The sequence below is a fragment of the Populus euphratica genome, unplaced genomic scaffold (genome assembly GCF_000495115.2).
Source record: "Populus euphratica unplaced genomic scaffold, PopEup_1.0 scaffold196.1, whole genome shotgun sequence".
In the NCBI taxonomy this organism is placed as follows: domain Eukaryota; kingdom Viridiplantae; phylum Streptophyta; class Magnoliopsida; order Malpighiales; family Salicaceae; genus Populus; species Populus euphratica.
The window spans coordinates 117,966-124,509 of NW_011500075.1; the positions used below are offsets into that span (position 1 = coordinate 117,966).

Consider the following 6,544-nt stretch of genomic DNA (forward strand, 5'->3'; position numbering starts at 1 on the left):
GGTATAGATATAGGACATCTACCTACTATAGAACCTCGACTTGCGCTCTTTTGGTGCTACTATGCCCCTCCCGTAATCCCTCTTAAATCCATAAGCATACTATATTATTTCTTACTCAAGTTATATTTCACATAATAATAATAGCAACAACAACATTTACTTTCTTTTTACAATTGTGTTGCCATTACATCTCTTAAGATTATGGTTCATTATAAAATCATAACTACATCACAAATTTAGTTTCGAATATGGCTTATTTCCTTTCAAACGCTAAGAAATGACATTACACATTTTCTAAGAGAAGGAAACCTGATTCTACCCCTAACATGATTAAATTTCCTGTTTTGACAACTTGTTGAAACTACTTGCAGATATTGCAGCTTGACATCTCATCAGATATTGATTTATATTTAGAGTTTTAGAGCTCCAAATTAAATGAGGTTAGACTGTTTGGAAAGATAACATCCTTGGATATAACTTATATAAAGAAAATTTTCTAAAATTTTATCATTTTTAAACCCGAATCCTCTCTAGAATTAAGATGATGAATTTGTCTAGTTTTCACCAATGGTTTAAATTAACAAACCTTTAATTACCTTCATTTCCCTCTCTCTTCTCTTAAGACAACTATTTCTACATTATATGCATGGTGACCATCCTAAATATGACCTTCGAAGAGCTGTTTAAGATAATTTGACCATTTTTGTGTAAGGTGGTCAATAACTATTTTAAGAAATATACACATTATTGAATTTCATTGAATTTCGCGTTTCTCCTACATTTCACAACTCCTCATAAGACAAGCCATAAGTTATGCTGCTACCCAATTTTTGACCCTTTTTTTTATAAGTTTTCAAAAAAATTCAAAATAGCAAAAAAAATGAAAACCCAAAAAAATATGTTATTGATATATTTGCATCGTTTTTAGCATTTTCAATGTTATCTTAAAAATAATTTAAATTTTCAAATGTCTTTTGAATACGTTCGACTTTTAACACATTATTTTTTAAATTATTGATTTTTCTCATTGAGTCAACATTAATATTGCTTGTTCTAAAAAAAAATTAAAATACAAAAAAATAAGAAAAATTAAAATTTACAAAAAAAGAAAGATGTTGAGGGACCATGTTTGGGGACCAAACAACATTTTGCCTATAAATAGACCAAAAAGTCTCCAACACGCACAAAAGAGGAGGGACAATTTTGAAAAAGTAGGAAAACACAAGAAAACCCTAAAACTAAACCTATCTTTACCAACACAAGTCGTCGCCCTCGGTAGCTTTTGGTTTTCTTTTTCCCAACCATTCTTCCCCTGCACCCGAAGTACCCTCCCCTCCTCTCTCAGGACCAAACAACATTTTATCTATAAATAAAAATCTCCAACACGCACAAAAAAGGGGGGACAATTTTGAAAAAGTAGGAAAACACAAGAAAACCCTAAAACTAAACCTATCTTTACCAACACAAGTCGTCGCCCTCGGTGGCTTTTGGTTTTCTTTCTCCCAACCATTCTTCCCCTGCACCCGAAGTACCCTCCCCTCCTCTCTCAGCCATTTCTAGCTCCACCCGACAGACCCACCAACCACTTCTCATGAACCAGCCGCTAGCTTGCTAAGACCAAAAAGAGGGCAGAGCCATTCCCTCCTGACTCCCTCACTCTCTTAGTCGTTCCTCCTTCTTCACCATCACCAGCCAGCTTGCCAAGACCAGAATCAAACCCTCCAGTAGTAGCCCACACACAACAACACCCACAGATCTAACCCCATTTCCAACTAGACACCACTCATTTCTCCTCTATCTCTGCCGACCAAACACGATAAAAGCACAATCGGCGACAACCTCTTGGTCTTTCTGCTAGTTACTAGAAACAAAGAAGAAGGAAAAACAAAAAAAGGGCAGATCTGTAGAGAGAGAAGTAGATTAAAAAGGGGGAAAAACAGATCTAAAAAAGGGGAAGACTGAGAACAGATATGAAAAAGAAAGAAAAATTAAAATCAACTATTTGTTGTGTTTTTGGTTGTTTTTGCAGTTCACCACCGGCATAGGAAGATAAAGAAGAACACGTTCTTGATCCACCGATTTTGTTGCCTTCACCATCGACGACGAGTGAACCCACATGCCGCCAATGACAGTGGCGTGTGGAGCAATGCGCCGCTACTATTCCTGCAACCTCAAAGGGCTTCCTAGCACTGTTATTGATTTTAGGGGGGTCCATTTTGTAATTTCTGAATTGTATAATATGTTGTTTGATTTATTTTGTAATATGTAATTATGTGTTTGTGAGTAAAAATAGTGAAAAGTAATGAGTGGGTGTTCATATTTTCTTTTATGTATGTTTTTTAATGATAAAAACCAAGACAAATTTTTTTTTTAAAAAAAAGAATTATATGTTTTAATTTGCATATGGCCAAGTGTCTTAAAAGTGCAAAGAAAATCGTATTGTATTTTACATTAAAAATTAAGAATATGTTTTTGTATATATTTTAGGATTTAATGACTAGTTCATTAAAGCCTTGAGAATTTGATCTATATTTCAAAAAATACCAAAATATATTTTGTTTTTTTTTTGGTATCCAGGATTATGATCTTATATGTAAGACATATTCTTGATATTAAATAGAAAAGTTTGTTTTGTTTTTATTGATGTTAGAGCAATTATTTTTTCTTTACTTGATAAGATAAGAATCTTCTTACTAAGGATAAATTTTCCTCTTTTTATTAAGTCATTGATAAGACAACTTTCAAAACCTTTAGATCACATCAAACCATGAAGCAGCTTATCTCATGTAGGGTGTGCTAGGTGTGCTAATATCTTCTCTAGCTATAACCAGTCCCTTACCCGTGAATCTCTGACAAAGACTAATACATTTGGGTTTTCTAGTAACCCTAAACCAAATACTAGGTGGCGACTCCTCAAATCAATTGAACAAATAAAGAAAACATCATCGACAACGCGCGAGCACATACGACAGGCTATACATATGAAGAAAACGTCATCTACCTCGCGTAACAGATGTATTCGATGAAGTTCCCTACTATTAAGTATCATGATTCCCTTATTAGTAAACTTCTTACCACACCCAATTCACTCATCATTACCATATGAAATCTCAAAACTGTTATTCCCCCTCTTCAATTTAGCCTTGGCCAAACCTTGGTGTAAGGGAACCAAAGGTTTCCTTCTCCTTCTTATGCAATTATTTATCTTATTTAGTCATTGTTCACATTATAACAACACATTACAAGGATTTTACCAATAAAATCAAATTTTCTTTTCCTTCTATTCAACCCCTTAATGGCCGACCACTCTTGTTCGTTTGGCCATTGATTTTTCTTTGGTATTTTTACATGATTTCATGTTTAAGGAAACTTATAATACTTCAACTAACTCAATTTCTACAATTCCCCTAAATTTAACTCAAGAACCCTCATTTTCAATTTCAAGATTGATGCACAATTCCTAATTGAATTTAAAATGGTCTTCACAATTAGGTTTAAGGCACTTTACTTGGATGAAATTTGGATTTTAATTCTAAATTAGTTGAAATTTTTTAACTCCTCCCTCCTTACATGCAGTCGACCCTTTCCCTTTATTTCCCTTACAATTTCTTCACTTGTTTTTTTGCTAATTTCCTTGCTAAAGGATGTTTTCTTTACCTAGTAATCTAGAACTTGTATAGATTTAACAATTTTGGTGTTTTTCTCTCAAATTTTGGTGGAACAAATTTGAAATCCCCCTCCTATTTATCTCATTGTTGTCGACTTCATGGAGGAGAAAATGGGGTATTTATAGTCCCATTTTTTTTAAATTAAGCTTTGGCCCTATTCTTCCTTCCTTGTATAATTTGAGTGGTACTCCTTTTTATCTTTTAAAATCCCCCCTTAACAACTAAATTTATTTGGTTTTTTCATACATTTAACCCCACCTTCTTCATCATAGGGTTAATTTAAAGTTCTTTCTTTTTCTTTTTCTTTTTTTTGTAAAAGTTCATCCTTGAGGTTTACATTGGTAGAAGGCAACAAAGGGCTACTATGTGGAGGAGGAAGAAAAAACAACAGTAAAGAGGAAAAAGAAGAAATTGACGATGGTGGTTGTTATTACTGCTGCTAGTGAGAAGATGAGGTTACAGGGGTGTTAGGTCGCTGTTTTGGTCAATACATGTTGTTTCACTTAAATGAAATGGTATTGTTTGGACTTTTAGGGTTTTAATTTAGGGATTTGATAAAGTTTAATTTAGTCCCTTGGCTTTTTGATTTTATGCAATTTTGACCCTACAAAATTTTAATGTCTTTTTCATTATGCTCCTTAGTTGTAAATTTAAGAAAATTGAGCCTCAATTAACTATTAAACTTTTAATTTCACATCTTTCTTCAACCAAATTAAGTCCCTAAAGTCTAACACCTGTTTTAAAAAGGTACTTGGCTATAAATTTGTTCAATTTGACCCTTAATTGACCCTAAACTTTGATTTTCTTGTGATTTTACCTTTGATTTCAATCAATTAACTTTGTAAAAATTAAGTTTGGTCTTTTAAAAATAATTAAACTTTAATTTGATCCATTATTAAATCAAATTCGCCTATTAAAAATTTAATAATATCTTTAAACTTAATTTTTATGCAGATATGTCTAATAATAATTTAATTTGATCTTTAATTTAAATTGTCTTTGCAGTCTTAGGTAAGATTGCAACGAGGTATAATTATACTATAAATTTTGTTATAACGTTTAGCCCAATTTTTCTGTATGTACCTAGATCTTGTTCAACTAGCGTTTGCCACATTTTCAGTTTTCTTGTTATTATGACTTTTGTTTTTGTTTTTTTTTTATTATTTTTTTAAGGAAAAAAGTAAATTTTAGATAATAATCTGAAAATGGATTATAGCATATGGTTTTAGAGTTGTTTTATGGGCTTTATATTAATATATTTAATAAATGATGAAAAAAGATAATATTATTCGAGTCAAATGAGAGAATTATGACGACTTCTTAAATGGTTTAACAAATATTAATGTTAAAATGCTATTGGTCAATTTTAAGTAGTTTTTTATTTGATAATCGCATGTACATGAGATATATAAAAAGTATATTCAGAAAATTGGTTTCTCTGTACCATAACTGTATGTTTTCTTCCATCACGTCACAGATATAAGAGAAACATATTTTTTCATCAATTTACTTTCATGATTGATTCTCTCAAAAAGCTTGCTATGAATCAAAGCAAGTAATCAATTATGAAAGAGATAACTGCACACTCTATATCTCGATTACTATAAGAAAGGAAAAAAAACTGCAGATATTAATCTCTTGGAAAACCTTTTCAAAAACGATAATAAAAACAGGGAAACGAAAAAAAAAGTCTTTTGGAAAACAAGATAAAAAGAAATCTTTCGGTACATATATAAGTATATTATAGAAACATGGCATCAGAATATCTGTAAATATATTACTGGGAAGTCTAACTTCTTAATCAAAAGTAAAGACAGAAGGTTCAGTTGACGCCCTGTCAAAGTCTTCCTTGGGAAAAAAGCTCCCAAGCTTTGAAAAAAGGTTCGTGGAAATTTATACCATTTGATTTTGAGAGTATCGGATTAGACCCGATCACGGCTGAGAGATGGAGACAGCCGATATATTGCATGATAAAGGTCTTATTAATTTGCCGTGTGCAATATCGTTCCATTTGACTCTGATGCTGTCAAAACATCCCCAACCCAGTTGACAAAATAGACCATACACCTGCTTTTACACTGCTTTAGTTCTCAAGAAAACTTTTAGATGCTCAAGCAAGATCTATAAAGAAATTTCCTTCTCCTTTTCCTTTACACGTCACCTTTTTTTATCTTTGGTAATTATTACATTACTAATAATTTGCAAGAAGTCACATTCTGTCTCCGAAACAATACTGGCTCTACTAATCGTCAAGTGTAAATACTGTTAGGATATTGGCATGCAAACCCGATAAAATAAAAAGTAAGGGATAAGATAAAATAAGAGTATTCTTGGGATATTGGCATGCAAACCTGATAAAATAAAAAATGATATATAAGAATTTACGTGGTTCACCCAATTTGGCTACGTCAACAGGCAAGTATAGAAGAAATTTACTAAGTAATGCGGGAATTACAACCTCTCTCTACTAATAGGAGAACAATTAAAATCTCTCTACTAATAGGAGAAAACACCTCACTTACTATCTCACAAATACCTCACAATTTTGTGGAATACTTTCTCTTCACCCTCTCTTCTTTCTCTCTACTTGCTCTCAATTTTCTCTCTTGTGGTGTGTTTATAATGCTTGGATGCATTGCCTATTTATAGGTAAACATACATGCAAAAGACAAGGGCAAGGTAGATGGCACCAAATTTGTGCCTAACATTGTTGACAAATTGGTGCCTAACATTGTTGACAAAACATTGTTGACTTTGTCAACAATGTTAGGGTGGTTTCACATTCTCCCACTTGAAGACTTCGATGATTTAATCAAGTCTTCATATTTGATTATCTATGATTCTTCTATCATTTCTATACTTGCCATCTTCATGCT

At 32.3% G+C, this 6,544-nt stretch overlaps 1 long non-coding RNA gene across 1 annotated transcript in view; it reads right to left on the minus strand.

Annotated features, from left to right (window-relative positions):
- Nucleotides 1–2,679: 2,679 nt before the first annotated feature.
- Nucleotides 2,680–6,544, minus strand: part of LOC105108590 (uncharacterized) — a 6,070-nt gene continuing 2,205 nt past the window's right edge. Inside the window, exon 3 of the long non-coding RNA XR_839086.1 lies at nt 2,680–2,912. This is a non-coding gene — a long non-coding RNA (uncharacterized LOC105108590). The remainder of the gene's footprint in view (nt 2,913–6,544) is intronic.